General features: G+C 42.0%; 1 protein-coding gene across 9 annotated transcripts in view; it reads right to left on the bottom strand.

Moving 5' to 3' along the window:
- Positions 1-17,226, bottom strand: part of IKZF2 (IKAROS family zinc finger 2) — a 107,714-nt gene that overhangs the window by 48,767 nt on the left and 41,721 nt on the right. The window contains exon 1 of one of the 9 annotated variants that reach the window (XM_077919372.1): positions 556-689. The exons of the other annotated variants lie outside the window; for them this stretch is intronic. The gene's annotated coding sequence lies outside the window, so the exon portion shown is untranslated. Of the gene's footprint in view, positions 1-555; positions 690-17,226 lie in introns of those variants that run through there. 9 annotated transcript variants of the gene reach the window in all.

Here is a 17,226-nt window from a genome sequence, read left to right as displayed (position 1 = left end):
AAAAGTTAATTATTTATTTAACTAACTAAGGACAGATTACCTAACTAAGCAAAGAATTGTGTGCCTAGTGAGAAGGCAAGCAAATGCATATTTTTCTTGGGAACATACATCTGTATTTTGCTCCCAACGTTGTTCCCAAACTTTTTGTTATTTAAGAAATGAGGTTGGGGTGGGGGCATCTGACTCCTTCCTTAAATAACAAAAGGTTTGATTTTCAGAAGAGGAAGCCCTGCTGACAAGAGAGCTGACATGAAAAGTGTATTAGCAGCAGCATCTTGACTTCACCTGTGATATTAAGCGCTCCCTTCTGAACCCTGGCGAGAATCCAGTTGGATCCGCTTGTAAAAACCAGCAAAACAAAAGATTGCCAGTTAGCTTTGAAGTACAGCCTTTCACACACGCAGATTGTTTGAACGCAGTGCATTGTAAGACTCCCACACGCTTGAGGAATAAAAACTGCCAGGTCTCATGCTCCACTGCAAATCACCTTGGTCACTAAGCAAAGTTGTGCACACAGTTTTAAAAATGTCCATCCTCCCCTTTCTCAGTCCTTACCATTGTCAGGAACCTGCCATTAGAGCTTGTTGCTGTGTGAAGATTTCCTCTCCATCTGGGACTAAGAGAAGAATTGCAGGTCTCCAAGGAGGGAAATGCTGCTACAGCAGGGATCTCCTCAGCTCTTGACAAGTAGCCCTGCTGCTTAGGGAATTCCCTCTGCCTTAGCATTACTTCATACACACACAGGCACACACACAGAGAAAGAGAGAGAGACGAGGGTCTTATTTATTTGAGATACAGCTACTAAGCACTTTGGGGGTCATTTGGTGGTAATGGGGGGAATTTTAGCATCTTCTGAATCACTGGGAAGTCACTGTGCTCAACTGTGGCTGGATCAAGACCAGAGTTATAGTCTTTACATTCAGGATACAATTCTATCAATGCTTACCTGGAAGTAAGCCCCGTTGAACTCAATGGGATTGACTTCCTAAACATGTGAATTTTGTTGCACTCATTATTATCTGGTTGACCCTGTTTGGTTGAAGAAGAGGAAGAAGAAGAAGAAGAGGAAGGAGGAGGAGGAGGAGGAGGTGTGAGACCGTGACTAACCCAAGGCCACACAATGGCCTGGTTCACACCTACTGGGACTGGGTGAACATGCAGGCTCAAGGAGAGGTGCTGCCGGGGTCCTTTCTGCTGCCGCTTTGCTTAAGCAAAGCCACAGTTTGTCTTAGAGTGTTGTCCAAACCCAGACTGCATACACACCAAGCATTTAAAGCATATGACTTCCCCCAAAGCATCCTAGGAACTGTAGTTAAGGGTGCTGAGAATGGTAGCTTTGTGAGAGGTAACCACAGTTCCCAGGATTATTTGGGGAAGCAAAGTGCTTTACATGTATAGTGTGCATGCAGCCCCCGCCCCACACTTGTTTTTAATGATGAGCTGTAACAAAGAACAAACCTTGGCTTAAGTCATAGTTCAGAGTTTGACTTGGCTTGGCTTAGCTTGGGGCAGCAGCAAGAATGAGCAAGGGATAAGTAAAGGGGCTGGAAGTTTCTCGCCAGGGGCCCAGACCTTTCTTATCTGTAAGTTCTGGAAGGTATGGCCGGCCTTTTCCCACCTGGTCTGGGAGGGTCCTTAATGACTCAAAACTACAAAAGCTGAGGCTGCTGAACAGACTCTTGGGTTGGGGATAGGGGGTTGCTGTTACTGATACTTTTTGTATTTTTATATCTTATGATTTATGTGGAAATGTTTCAGTTTTGTTGTGCACTTTTTGTTGTGTTTTATTTATTGTTTATGACATTTTTTGTTATTATGTGAATCTCGTCATGAGCAAGCTTTGAACTATGTTAAGGACTGCAGACAAATAAAAGTATGATGCTGCATTTGTGCTGCCTCACTCAACTAAATTTTGGGTTAGAGTGTTGTGTGAACAACCAGGTGAAACATTCATGATGCTAAACAGGGTAACAAGGTCACGTTTTTAATTTTCATTCATCCCATAACAGAATTCAGGCACTTATTCAGAGAAGTGCTGCTCCTGAGTCTAATGTAAATGAAAAACAGAATTTACCAATAACATAAAAGTTCAGTCTAAAACTCAGGACAACTTGCTCTCAGTGGCTGCACGTGGATGTTAAAAGCCACTACAAACATGACTGAACCTCATAACCATAGAGCAGGCATAGGCGAACTCGGCCCTCCAGCTGTTTTGGGACTACAACTCCCATCATCCCTAGCTAACAGGACCGGTGGTCAGGGATGAAGGGAGTTGTAGTCCCAAAACATCTGGAGGGCCGAGTTCGCCTATGCCTGGACATCCAGTCTGATCCCTTGCTAGAGGTAGAAAATCCAGGCTAGAGCATCCCTAACAGATAACAGTTGTCCAGCCTCTGCATGTGGTACTTTGCAGAAACCCACAGTACAAATCTCATGAGGGAGGTGCTCTCAAACTCTCTACCTCCAGGACACCTGAACATTACTGAGGCCCACCAGTCGCAAATGGGTGTTGTAGGGCAGCCGCAGAGCCAGTCACAAAATGGTGGCAGGTGGCAGCAGAGTGTGACATAACTGGCCCTTCTATGCATTCCTCTTCCCTGTAACAGCTTTTCCCTCTTATCACCTTCCTTTCTATTCCTTGCCTAGCTATCTATTTATTTTAACAATGAATATTAACCTTTTATCTTACTTTCTAATTTCCTCCAACACCACCCTTGCTTCCACTCGCCACAAAACTTATCTGCCTCCTGGCCACCTCTACTCAGCATGCAAGGGATTTCTGGTCCTGGCTTTCTTCCAGCCAAAATGCTATGGCACGGCTAGTGTGTGGTGTGGGCAAGTGGAGGCTGCACTGGGCAGGCTGTGGCACTGAGGCCCACCTGACAGTGGCCCCCGCTTGGCAGCCATAGCATTTGGGTTGAGAAGCACTGCCATCAAATAAAACAGCAATTATCCAATACTATCCATTGTGATTGGTCCATCAGTTAGGAGTAGAACTGCCAACGGACTGAGCATCCTATCCGTAGACACTCTTGCCAGCCCTAAAAAGTTGTCTAAAATTACTAACACCTCACGAGAAGAGAAGACTCCCTGGAAAAGATCCTGATGTTGGGAAAGATTGAGGACACAAGGAGAAGAGGATGACAGAGGACAAGATGGTTGGACAGTGTTCTTGAAGCTGCCAGCATGAGTTTGACCAAACTGTGGGAGGCAGTGGAAGACAGAAGTGCCTGGCGTGCTCTGGTCCATGGGGTCACAAAGAGTCGGACATGACTAAATGACTAAACAACAACAACAAAATTACTAACAGGGAAATGATAGGGTTAGTCTTTCCAATATTTGATTCGTGTTAAAGACCCCACTCTCAGACTCTTCTTGTGGTTTCCTCCATTTTCCTATTCAGTTATGTGCTTGCTGGCTCTTTAACAAATAACCTGTGATCTGGGGCCTGCAAAAGTGAGTAAACTCTGCCTTCTTTGGAATAAAATTAATGATGGCAGTGAGAAAATCTGACCGTGTCATCCTATGGAAAAAACAAGGAATTTAATCCAGAGACTGGGAATGGCAGCAATGGGGAGATGGGGCCATCATTTTCTGGCTAATGAAATCATTGATGGAGACAAGCAAAGAGCCATACTTCTCAGTGTATGTGGCAGGAAAACATATTCCCCTTTGAGAAGTTTATTGCAGCCACAATAGCCAGGGGATAAAAGTTTGGCAGAGGTGCAAAAGTTCTTGTCTGAAAACTGTTGTCCAAAGCCAAGTACAATTGTGGAATGCTTCAAATTCCATAGCAGAAAGAGAATAGGCCTGATTTCAATAAACTCACTGAACACTGTTCTTTTGGGAATGTTCTGGAGGACATATTAAGAGGCAAATTTGTTTGTGGAGCTGGTAGTATTAAAACCCAGACCCAATTACTGACAGATAGGGATCTGATTTGAGACAAAGCTGTAAAGGTGGTACTGTAACTGCCAAGGAGATAGCTGTGGGGGAAAATGACAGGATTTATACCTAGACCAGGGGTGGCCAACTCCCAAGAGACTGTGATCTACTCACAGAGTTAAAAACTGGCAGCGATCTACCCCCTTTTTTGAGGTTCAGGTCAAAGTTGTTGCATTTTTTCAGGGAGGAGGTAAAATGTTGAGCTTTTTTTTAGGGGAGCCACAGTTGTTCAGCTTCTTTGGGGGAAGCCAGTGATCTACCGCAGACGTCCAGTGATCTACTAGTAGATCACAATCTACCTGTTGGACATGGCTGACCTACCTCATACCCTCCAACATTTCTCCAATGAAAATAGGGATGTCTAATTTATTATTACTTATATAGAATATAGAATCTATAGAATATAGAAACTCAAACGGAACTCATAGATAAATGCAAAGGCCACAACAGACATTTAGAGACCTAAGATGTATTTCATTATTGCCGTACTCCCATCATCCCTGACCACTGGCCATTCTAGTTGGGCTAATGGGAACTATAGTAACAATAGAGAGCCACACAGGTTCCCCTTCCCAAAGCACAGCAGAATGGCTGAGCACTCTGAACCTAGTTAATTGGAACCATCCAAAAACACTTGCAGTCAGAAGGTCCTCAAAATAAACAAGGAGTGGCATTATCTAGTGAGAGAATGAAATTAAGTACTTGTAGTCTAAAGTTGGACTCTTTTGTTCTAACCCAATTTAGTGAGAACTTAAAATGTAATCCTGTGTTTTCTCATTGCTACATTCTTCACTATTAATTCACAACCTAAACTGTCTTTCCAGTAAGCAGCAGCTCATCTTTTTCCCTTCTCAGTTCCACGTTTGTTCTTCAGTGAACGGACTATGATATGGAGCTCAGAAAAAGTGTGCAAACTCCACCTCTTTCAAAGCAAGGAATTTCACAGTTAGACTTGTCCTGCCAAGCTCCAAATGATGCCCATCCCTGCCCCCAGAGCCAATAAACTAATCTCTATTCCAAATCCCATTCTGAATGCAGATTGGAACAGGTCTAGAATTTAAATTTCATCCACAAACCCTCTAAGCTACTTCAGCACGCCCAATGCAATCACACTTCCTAAACATGAGATATTTGAAATCGGGCTGCAGTTGTTGAAATCAAACAGATTAGATGAAGTCTTTTTTTAAAAATCAAGCATACATAGCCAACTCTTCAAGACCACTGACATTTCTTTCTGTTGTGAAATGTTACATACAATCAGTAGGAAAAGCGTGGTTGCTTCCTGAAGACATGGACAGATTACAATGCATCTATAATTCCACCAAACAAATATGGAAGAAATCTTGAGGTTCTTCTTTCAGGGACTATTAATACCATTACAAGTTGGCCAGGGTGGATGCAGTAGTGGGAAACAGGGACAACACTCCAAATCAGGCATCCCCAACCTTTGGCCCTCCAGATGTTTTGGACTACAGTTCCCATCATCCCTGACCACTGGTCCTCTTAGCTAGGGATCATGGCCGAAACATATGGAGGGCTGCAGGCTGGGGATGCCTGCTCCAAATCAATGTAGTGGCAGCTCATTTTCTTTTTAATTTAGAATAAAATCACACCACAACCTCTGGATTAGTCAATTAAAAAGTAAAATGTTTGTTCAATGAAACTGTTTTCTAATCCATTGACAACCTTAGCATACCGTATTTTTTGCTCTATAAGACGCACCCGACCATAAGACGCACCTAGTTTTTAGAGAAGGAAAACAAGAAAGCAACACAAAGCCTCTTGAGCGAAGAGGGAGGAGCGCTCTGGCTGCGCTCAAGAGGTTTTGTGTGGCTATCCCTGAAGCCAGAAGAGCAAGAGGGATCGCTGTGCACCTGCGCAGCCTGCATTCACTCCATAAGATGCACGCACCCCTTACTTTTTAGGAGGAAAAAAGTGCGTCTTATGGAGCAAAAAATATGGTAAATACAGTGGTACCTCATGTTACATACTGAATACGTTCCGGAGGTCCGTTCGTAACCGGAAACCGCTCGTAACGGGTGGCGCACTTTTGTTAATGGCACCTCCTGCTGCCGCACCGCCAGAGCTCAACTTCCGCTCACATCCCGGGGCAAAGTTCGCAACAAGGGGCATCTACTTCCGGGTCAACGGAGCTTGTAACCCGAAGAATTCGTAAGGAGTACGGTACGTAACACAATATACACTGTATAAAAAGTTAACACAATAATAAGCAAAACTAGCTGGAAAGTGCCTGGGTTTTTCTTCACAACAGTTGTTGCAGCTGCGGTCACAGAAAGTGCTCTGCTGTTGTTATTTGTGGTGTTCCACCAACATATCCATCATAGTGATGATATATCTGGCCTCCTGCATAGCACTGAATCTGATAGGCTAGGATAGTCAATATGGTGCCCCCCAGACGTTATTGGACTCCAACATGGCCAATGGTCATAGTCAAGCACCATCTGAACAACACCATGTTGGATAGTCCTGATATAGGACTACACTTAAGCTTCCCAAACCGTGTGGGAATCTTGTCAATTTTTGACACTGATCTACTGGAGGTAGATAAAGGTCCCCACCCTAAGATATCACTGTAAAGTAGAATTCCATTGTGTGCGGCCAGCACAACTAATCCTGCAAAAGTGTTGCTGAGGTGAATGCGTACCTACGGTAACACAGCCAGGGTAAATCAGAAAGGGTACTCAAAAGCCACAGTTTTCAAATCTGAGTCAGATCATTAAGATCATGCAGTTGAGCGGGGGTGGGGCACAAACCCCTAATTCAGTACATATTTCTTTCCAGCGAAGGAGATCCACACGCATAAACACCCTTTCCCACCCAGTCATGTGTATCACCTGACTAAACAGATATGGGCAGATCTGATGCCCATCTAACCCTTCTTCAGAGTGCACATCCAAATTACAGTGCCCGCGATGCACACTGCTCTGTTTTCACCTGGCTTGATAAATGCATATTTAAATGCACATCTCCATTCTGGTGCAGCTAGTTGTCTTGCCAAACATGTAAATAGAGTTGGATTGGGGCAATCAGTTATGTGATCCAGCAGATTTTCCATGGCCCTTTTGCCTTTCTGTCTCTGTCTTTTGGGAACTTAAATGTGACATTTACCATTTCTTTGTCAGCCTGTCCCCAGACTGGGGTTTAGCAGTAGGCCAAAAGTCAACCCACTTGCTCTTTATATTGTCACAATAACCCCCAAACAGGATCAAGCCATTTTGAACTTTGATTAACAAAAAGTGTTCCAAGAGGGAGAGTGTGAAGGGAAGCAGGTACAGGGATCAGCAGCAGAATACGGGAACGTAGAGTAGCAACATTTCGAGAGCAGTTGTTGCAGTAAGAGTTGCACAATATTAAATTGGGTTGTTACACATTTCACACTCATCTGGTATCGTCTTACAAAATCTTCAGATGAAAACCTTACAGTTTTCTGTTTTCTCCTGCTTTTGAGTCAAGACCACTTCAGATGGCTGGACTAGGCCTTACATGCACCAGCTATCACACATTGAAAATATGGAAATAAATTGTCATTTTATTTTATTTATTTATGCCCGTAACTTTCAGGCTTCCTTGCTATGGCAGTTTTCTGCTTGTAGTAACAGATGGCAATGCAAAAAATATAAAATAGTTCAGAATGCAAACTTTTCTTCAGTTCCATGTGTGTCATAGTCCTTAGCATAAATAAATGGCATTGTGGTATCTCATTAAATCTATACATCTGTGTAGCAACTTGCAATTTCTCGATATTTTCTGACATAATGTTCAAACCAACAGCTTTTGCTCACATGTTTCTTTTCTCACAATGGCATCTTTAAGCCACAAGAAAGGCAAACAAAAGCAAAGCCATACCGTAAATATTTCTGAATTGCTCATACAGAGTATTTGTCATTCATCTTCTCGGCTTTTCTTTAAAGATAATATGCCTAGCTGCAATTATGTCTTCACTAATCCAAATGTTTAGCTGAAGAAATCTTTACTTAAAAACAACAACACCAACCCAACCAACACAGGCACAAACACACTTATGTACATAACATCCAGAACAAAATTCTAAAGCTGTTCTGCCTTATTGGCAGCCCTTAAAATAATTCAGAGTTTCCACATTTCAGACAAATCAACTGCTTTTGGAATATTTTTTGTGGAAATGTAGCATACAAATAAAGGGATGGTGAGGACTTTCAATATTATCTCCACAATTAAAAAAAGTAAAGCAACTCAGAGTACAATCCAACCCAAACTTTTAAATTCAATGGAAGAGATAAAGTCAGTCAGGGTTGTGGCCTGGTCCTTAAAGCACTCAGAAACAGGCCTACAAAACAAATTACAAACTTGCAGCAGGAGAATAAAAGAGCCCTCGTCTCCCTCCAGCACATGGAATGAGTTGAATATTTCTTTGGATCGTGGCCACAGCAAGCCATTTCATGACTCTTGCACAACATGAAAATCAACCCAAAGTGACTCAGCAATATGACCTACTAACCCCCCAAGATATCTTGTTATCACCAGAAAGTACAGGATGGGTGCTCCAGGGCCAACAATTAGTAGAAGAAATTCCAAATATGGGATCATATGAGAGATAAGACTCGTCTTACTTCCTGCTGAATGAAAGTCTATTCTACACCATTTGCTTTACTGAACTGGAATCTTTCCATAAAGGTGTGTCATATGGGATATAATCTGCTGTCATTGAGAACAGGGCCATTAGAGTAGGAAAACCCCAAATGGAAATAGACAGCCTTGAGAAGGCAAAGTTCCACAAGGAGCAGTTTATAAAAGATGTGATTCTTATGCATTTCATATCCCTTTTGGCTTAATTTTCAGATTAACATAGCAAACTGCCTTCCTTCTAGCACTTTCTTCAGTCTTCAGGGCCGTTGGTTTGTTTGCATTTCGTACCTCATACCCAAGACTGAACACCCACAACAATTTAGAAACTAAGTAAACATTCCTCCAAAACACCAGAATAAAAAAGCTCTGTGAAACGAGAGTGTGCAAGAGAAGCGTGGTTCGTTAGCAGAGCAAGAGGTGAGCCAGAGATGAGGCAGTCTAGACAACCGTTGCAGGTTGCAGCCAGTCCTTGGCAAAATGTCTATGACTCACTGAGGCTTGATCAGCCCCACAGAGTTAACATAGGGCTTGTGGACTACTCATCTTAAAGCTCTGGTGATCAACTATCCTATAAGAGCCTGGGCTGGCATGCAACTGTTTCACGCAGAGTACACCCACTGAAATTAATGAACCTGAGCACATTAGAGCCATTAATTTCAGCAGGTCTACTGCTGAAAACTTAGTTGAATACCACTTCTCAACTGTGGGGTGCTGTTACCTTTACAATGTATGAGATTTAAAATAAGGTCTTGAATGCTATGTGAACACAAGCATAACTGGTCAACATATTTCTCTGCTATTTTTTGTATTCTATTTTACAGGCCACTCCTTACTGAAAAGTCAGCCCTGCTGAGTTCAAAAGGGCTTACTGTCAGGTAAGTGTGCACATAGCATTGCATCCTAGATTGATTCATATATATTTATACTAGCAAAAAAAATAAAAAATAGTGGAGCCTTGAAGAGATGTCTCAGGCAAGAGAATTTGTGGGAGAGATATATGGCATTACTTACTGTTTTACCAGAAATATGTATAAATTATTCTGCCGGACCAGGGAATGATACTATAAAAGCACTGCAGAAGCTGCATGTACTGTGAGAGAGAGCAGAGCCAAGTCCTTTTTCTTGGCATTAATTGATTGAGCTAAAATCAGAAGAGGACAGTATTCCACCCAGGGGTGGGGCAGGGCAGGGCAGGGGGACTTGTCTGGGATGCAAGTATTTCATTACATTTCTTTGCATGAGACTGGAAAGAAATTGAAAGCGCTTGGGTATCATAGCATTTTATCAAGATTATTATTGTATGCAGCATTTTCTAGGTACACAATTCAAAATTTAAATTTCTGAAATTTGACCTCTAAAAATATTTCAGATATGTACTAGTGTGAAAACATGGAACAATTATTCTGTTTTATTAATTCAGTTTATGCAATCTATGGGTCAATGGTTCAACTGTTGTTGTTTTTTTGAATGTTAAAGTGTGTTGAGAAAGGCGGTTCTCAAAGTAAAATAAGTCTTGACTGAACGTTCCCTGCTGCACTTGTAACATTTGGGCAGAGTGGCGGGGGGGGGGGGGAGTAATGAAGACGATTACACTAAGGGATAAGATTCCTTTCTTTCATTCTCTTTCTGAGTGACTAATTCCCTGAGTGGAGGACTGTTGAAAGATATGACATCCCGAACAAATCATTCATATTAACATTTCTACATTCCCAACATTTGCATTTTTGCAAAATAAATAAAGAGCTGCCATGAGGGCACAAGAAAAGACATAGCTAATTAAAGTGTTAGCAAAGCTGTGCAGAAGGATGTGGCAAAAGGGCAGAAGGGTGTGACATGTCACTTGCTGGAACTTTTAGCCAACAGTTTTGTCTCTCTCTCTCACACACACACACATATATAATGCAATTCCGTTACCATTAGCAATAAAAACTTGTTTCATTATAAACAAAACCAAGAGATTCTTAAGTGCTCACATTCTATGTCAAAAAAATACTGGATTGTTGGCAAATGCAAAGTATTTGCATGCAAAGTATCACAAGCGTTGAATGGACCATGAGATCAACCAGTAGGGTCCCTGGCACCTAATTGGCAACCCACAAAAACTCTTTCAGGGGTGAGTTTGCCGTTCTCCTCTCCTTTGACTTTGCTGCTCTTCTCTGGTACCACTATTCTTTCTTTCTTTGATTTCACACATTCAGCACTTTTATGAAAGGAAATGGGGTCACATTATCTCACCATAATCAAATGAACCGAGATCAAGAAATTCCCCTAACTTAATGTCTTCAACAGGAAACTACTTTTCTATTAATCTGTAATAAGAAGTTCAGTTAGATCACTGGTTTAATCTATTCTGGAAGCAATTATTTAATCTTAGGCTTTCCCCCAGCCCTGCTAGGAAGCCCTACCGAAAACCTGTCTTTGAACTGAAGATGCCAGGGACCAAACCAGGGTCCTTCTGTAGGTGCTGCTGTGCCACTGAGCTACTAACCCCTCCAAATATGGTGCAGCCTACTTAAAATAACATAGAAATGGAATAATGCCCAAATTCCATTACATTCTTTTCTAATCTCATTGCCCTTGGCAGATCAGAATTTGGTCTAGCAGATGAAAGGGTTATTTTTCAGGAATGTAGTCATTTAGGAGCTGATACCAGGAAAAATGTCACTAGGAAACAGAATACTCAATTGCCTGAGGTGGTGTGCAAATAATTTCTTTGAATTTCTTTGACATTTTCCTGGTTGAAACCAGTTTGCCTGGGGATGGGCTGGTTGAACTGCTGCTCACTCCTGCTTTCCCGGCTTTCCAGATGCTGGTATGATTTTCTCTTAACTCCCTGCTGCAACTGGGATTAACCAGCAAAATCCAGGCAACACACAGAAACTCCCCCCGCCTTGTTCCCTATAATCAGCACGGCAAGAGGAACAAAGGACCTCCTGTTTTCAAATGATACCAGAATTCCATGACTCCCAGTATGTTTCTAAAAAAACAAAACACCCCATGGTAGCAGTCCAAAAGAGCAGCAGATACTTTTTCAAGATTCTATCCTAATTTCTGCACTTAAAAAAGTGCAAATTCCTTCATTAGAAAATCTAGATCTTATAAAATGAAATTATCTGAGACAGATAGATTTTTATGAATCTTCTGATAAAAATGTGTGTTTGTTTAAAAGTTCCTTTAAAAAAACAACAACCTCAAACACGAACGAAATAGAGACTTTTGGAATAAGACTAAGTCACTTGAGACGTTCATTCAAAAGTCTACTTAATATTTGGTTTTAAGCAAATACTCCAGCAGTAGGTTTTTTGTCTTTGTTGTTTTTGTTCCCCCCTGAAAAGGGCTAAGAAATAAGTTTTTAAAGAAACCAAACCAAACCCTGGAGGTTTGGGGTGGGCATGTGTTGGAATTGAACAGGAGCTTCCAAAGTTTGGATTCTATATTGCGTTACAGGCACACTAGTGGCCATACTCCTTCCTAGTCCCGGCCTTCTATTTCTTCTAAAACTGGAACTCAAGTAGTCTAAACAAATAAATGTAAAGCTTTCTTGATTTATTTTATTCTATTTTTCGTGCTGAGGCCATCAGAGGGAGAGGAAGTGGCCGTCAGGCCACCTCCACTGCGTGCGGAGACAGCTCCAGCGAAGAGGACCCCGCTTCTCTCTAGCTACCACCGGCCATCACGGAGGAAGACGAGGCAGCAACTCTTCCACCACTGCACTTCGATCCAGCTCCATGAGCTCCAATTTCTTTGGCTCCACCAAGATGAACACTGTGACAGCTCATGTAGAGTCTGATATGTGGCTGGTTGGGGGGCTGCGAATTTCACAAGTTGTGCAGGCCTGTTCAGTACAATATGGAAAACACTCAACCCCCTTCTGCTTTGGTTAATGGCCTCAGGCATTATTTAAGTTTTAATTATAACTGTAGTTCTTGAGAGGCATTTGCCAACATTGAGGTTTTCCCCCCACAGCAAGACATGCATTCCTATCCTAAATTATTGACACTGAAATGACACCAAGAGTTCGGGATTATGAGCAGTGTGATAGGCAACAATAAGAAAATACACATAATGATCTTGATCACCAGAACCATATGCACCAGATGGGTACAAGCCCATGAGATTTTACTAGTTGCAGCAGCTCTCAGATCAAAGCCACTTCTTATACTCAAGAGAATATAGCTTACTTGCAAAAGCAGGAGTAAAAACCTCTGTGTGTGTGTGTGTGTGTGTGTGTGTGTGTGTGTGAGAGAGAGAGAGAGAGAGAGAGAGAGAGAGAGAGAGAGAGAGAGAGAGAGAGAGAGAGATGGATGTATTACTGGCTCCTTTGGATCAGAAACAGTAATCTCAACTGCTCAATATTGCAATTTAATAAAATAATAGATAATAGGAAGGAGTAAGTCCTATGATCAGAAACACTAGATGATTTTATCACTATGGTATCAGAAAACAACATTTTCCACTTAGGGAAAAATTGACCAGAGTGAATTGCTTTACTTTGTTGTCAAGACTGAAACACAAAAGCTTTCATTAATAAAGCTTTTGATGAAAACTAAGTGTGTGAAGGTTTATAAAATGCAATATAAAATTAGGAAATGCGTATTTAAAAATTTGAATAATGGATGATTGTCAGAGAGGTTGAAGGAAGTCTAAAAGAGAAAATATGTGATAAATTTAGATTGGATACTATAAATGTATGTTGGAAAATTTAATAAAAAATTTAATATATATAAAACAAAAGCAACATTATGTTTCCAGATCCTGCATGTTTAAAGATACACCAAGGCAGAAAACCACAATCGCGAGTCACTGCTAAATATCTTGTTGTGTTTCTTATGAACACGTTACAGGTATTATTATTATTATTTTAAAGTAAAGGTAAAGGTAAAGGTACCCCTGCCCGTACGGGCCAGTCGTGTCCGACTCTGGGGTTGTGCGCCCATCTCACTTAAGAGGCCAGGGGCCAGCGCTGTCCGCAGACACTTCCGGGTCACGTGGCCAGCGTGACAAGCTGCATCTGGCGAGCCAGCGCAGCACACGGAAACGCCGTTTACCTTCCCGCTAGTAAGCGGTCCCTAATTATCTACTTGCACCCGGGGGTGCTTTTGAACTGCTAGGTTGGCAGGCGCTGGGACCGAACGACGGGAGCGCACCCCGCCACGGGGATTCGAACCGCCGACCTGACGATAGGCAAGTCCTAGGCGCTGAGGTTTTACCCACAGCGCCACCCGCGTCCCATTATTTTAAAATACATTAATATAAATCAAAATAATCAATACTATCTACAATGGGATGGGAGAAGGTATGCAGAAATGGCAATATCTTCACTGGTCATTTAAAAGGAGCACAGAATTATAGAACTGTAGATTTGGAATGGACCCCAAGGCTCTTTTAGTCCAAACCTTTGCAATGACTCTGGTGAGCTTCGTTCAGAAATATGAAATAGGGGCCATCATCAAAAAGACATTCATTTCTAGTAGATGATGAGAGCCTTGCAAGATGGTTTCTGAACTAGAGTAATCCGTATGGGAGGAGGAATCCCCACAAATGGAGCCACCACCAAGAATGTTCCCATAGTTTTAGAAAAAGTCATTAGAAAGTGATAGCTCAGCATGAAATCCCACTGACTGGTGGTGGTTGTTTTTAAAGAAAAATATTACTGTATTGTACCTTTGCATGGTGCATCCACTTGTGCTGAGAACCACATCTGTTAGTTTCAGCAATACTGAAGCATAATATTTTCACACACCATTCACCGGGCCCAAATAGCTCTCAGTTATTAACAGTAGGCCAAGCAACTGAGGAAAACAGGGGTGCCTGTGGGCTTTCTGGATGGTATCTGGTTGGCCACTGAGATCACGATGGTGGACTAGGTGGGCCTCTGGTCTCATCTAGCAGGGCTCCCTATATCCTAATAGCCCTGTTAGCCCAATCTAATGCAAACAGACCTGCAGTCTTGACTCACTACCACCACCAGCTTTCTACTGTGGCCTGCCATGGAGAGGTCCGCCTTCCCCAAGGAAGCATCAAACGCAAGCAGCTGACTCTATGGCAAAGTGTCGTGCTTGGCTTGGCTATCTGTGTCCAGCTTTGTACATCTGAATTGGAATTAAGGTGACAATGATAATCATTCCAGTATTCAGAATAAATACTTTCTCCTTCTGTTTAACAAGCTTGTTAGAGCTTAGTTGACATTGGCTATTTAATGAACATTTGTCCTGATTTGCTTGCGGGGAGATTAGACAACTGCTTCAAGCAAATGTGTAATCTCACACTTTCCAGTGCATTTCCCCATTACTTTTCTAAATAAATAAATAAATGCAAGCCAATCTTTTGAGGGGAAAGGATTGTTTGACAAGAGCGCCAAATCAGTTTCAGTTGCAGTGTCTGAATTTGTCAGGATATGACTGAATCCCACCTGAAAACAGTGACGATCTGGAAATGACCTGAGATTGGTTAAACATAACTGTGTGTTTTTGGGTGGTGGGAATCAAGCGCTCAATAAATCTTCTTTTGCTGCCTGGCTGGCACTGCAAAAGTAGGGAAAGTTGGCCAAGCCCCTGTCAGGCACAGGAAGGTGTTGAGTTTGGGTGCTCATTCCGTTTGGTCGTCACAAATCACGAAACTCGGCCCTAGTACTCACTAGGACCACTTGGGAGTGGGGGGAAGGCACTCTCAAATACTGTTGTAATCTTATGCTGATCTTTTAAAAAGTAATACCAATCAGCCCAGCGGTGGGCAGGAAGGGGGCTAGAAGAAGGGCTTTAAGTGCTCCCTCAAACAGCCCTCAAACTACAAACGCAATTTTGAAAATTGAAAAGTCAGCCCTAAGAATGCCAGATGCTTCTCCGCTGTGGTGAAAACAAGGCCTTTTGTTTTCTCTCATTCCATTGGGAGGACTGTCTAGCGGGAAACAACAGAGAAGAGAGAGAGAGAGAGAGAGATGCACACACATTTTTAAAGCCTTTCTAGGAAAGCCCTAGTACAGTTTCATCTCTTTCCAAACAAACACAGCAGCAATGATAGTTGTTTATAACATTATAATTATTAAGAGGGGTGAACAATGAGATGTCTGTGGGGAGGCTTTGTGGGTAACGAAGCCCCAGCCTATTAAGGTTAGATATACAGTATTTTTCCATGTATAACACGCCCCCATGTATAAGACTATTTTAGTGGTCTCCAAACTGAGAAAATGGGGGAAGATTGCATCCATGTATAAAACGACCCACAATTTTGAACATCATTTTTAAATATAAAAACCTAGTCTTATACACAGAAAAGTACGGTACTCAGTATCAACACACTCTACGAAACCTTGTAAAAACAATGACTTATTTTAAGACCAATCAAAAAATTGCAAGATAGAGTGTAAATTTTCAGGCTCACTGGTATTCTGCTTCAGAATGAATGCTAAGAAGATGGTAAGGTTGGGGTGGGACAATGGGCACACTGGAATGCCTTGTTGGTAGAATGGGGAAAACCATAGTTAATCATGTTATCCCATCCTTCTTTATTCAGACGTCAATCTCAATGCACTCAGTGGAGCTTACTCCCAGGTAAATGCACAGGATTGTAGCCCTAATCAGGTTGAACTGTGTCTGCTGCAAAAAAACAAAAAAAAGCTGGAACTAAGAAGCTGTATCTTCTCTCACTTTGAAAATATAAACATTACTTGCTCAAAACTGTCACTGGCACCAAGTGGAACTTCTGGGTCCTGCATAAGAAATAAAGAAATGCAGGGCGCCCCCCCCCCCCCCCCGTTTACACGTGTTCATTTTACCACTTGTTTATTTATTTCTATTTTATAAAATTACTGATATGGCGCCTTTTGGAGGATAGGTTGGAACAAGTACTTGTTCACTTAACAAGATCCATTGAAAAACATCTATGCATAGCTCTCTGCTTTTCACGTTAATGCACAAAACGTGTTCCTTTTCAACTGAATTGGTACCGGTAGTTAATTAGCATGAACTTCTATCAATTAATTGCTATTGGTCACGGGCAGCAGTGATTGGTTTTGAGAAATGGGCGGTGCAGGGCTGAGCGCTGCCCCCAGGCTATGCAATCTAGAAATTCTCCTAATCCTAATTCCTCAAAGATGTTTAAGGGGAGGAGTTGTTACTAACCAGTATGGAGCCATGCTCAGAAGTACCCTCTAGTTCAGTATTTCTGCACATTTAACAGGGCAGTAGCCAAGTTCCAAATTCCACATCACAGGTCTTCTCACATGTAACAAGGATGGGATTTAAAGGGAAATGTGGCCTCTCTGCTAACACTTTGCAGCATAACATTAAAATTAGTTCACAATTAAAATGAGGGAAATTCACTGTTCCATGCATGCCACAAATGGAAACAGTGAATTGAGCATAGATTGATCTGACAGTTTGCATAACACAAGGACTGGCTGCTTTCATCCAGCAACTCCAATCAATTTCCACTGTCAGCAAGATATAACATTTTAATCTGTCTCACTAATGTTCTTTAAGTGCAGCTCCTTGGCTGAAGGTAACTGTCAGTCACTTTTATTTCACAGCGGATGATAAATTCATGTATCACCCAGATCTCCCCATGGACCTTCCTGGCTTTCTTATGGCAATGACTAGTGATCAATCAAGTTCCACTAAGATTTATATTCAACACTTCGCTTGAAACAGTTTACAA

This window comes from Podarcis muralis, chromosome 1 (assembly GCF_964188315.1).
Source record: "Podarcis muralis chromosome 1, rPodMur119.hap1.1, whole genome shotgun sequence".
Taxonomy (NCBI): Eukaryota; Metazoa; Chordata; class Lepidosauria; order Squamata; family Lacertidae; genus Podarcis; species Podarcis muralis.
The sequence above is the reverse complement of the archived record's forward strand: the minus strand, read 5'-3'. Positions and strand labels throughout refer to the sequence as shown.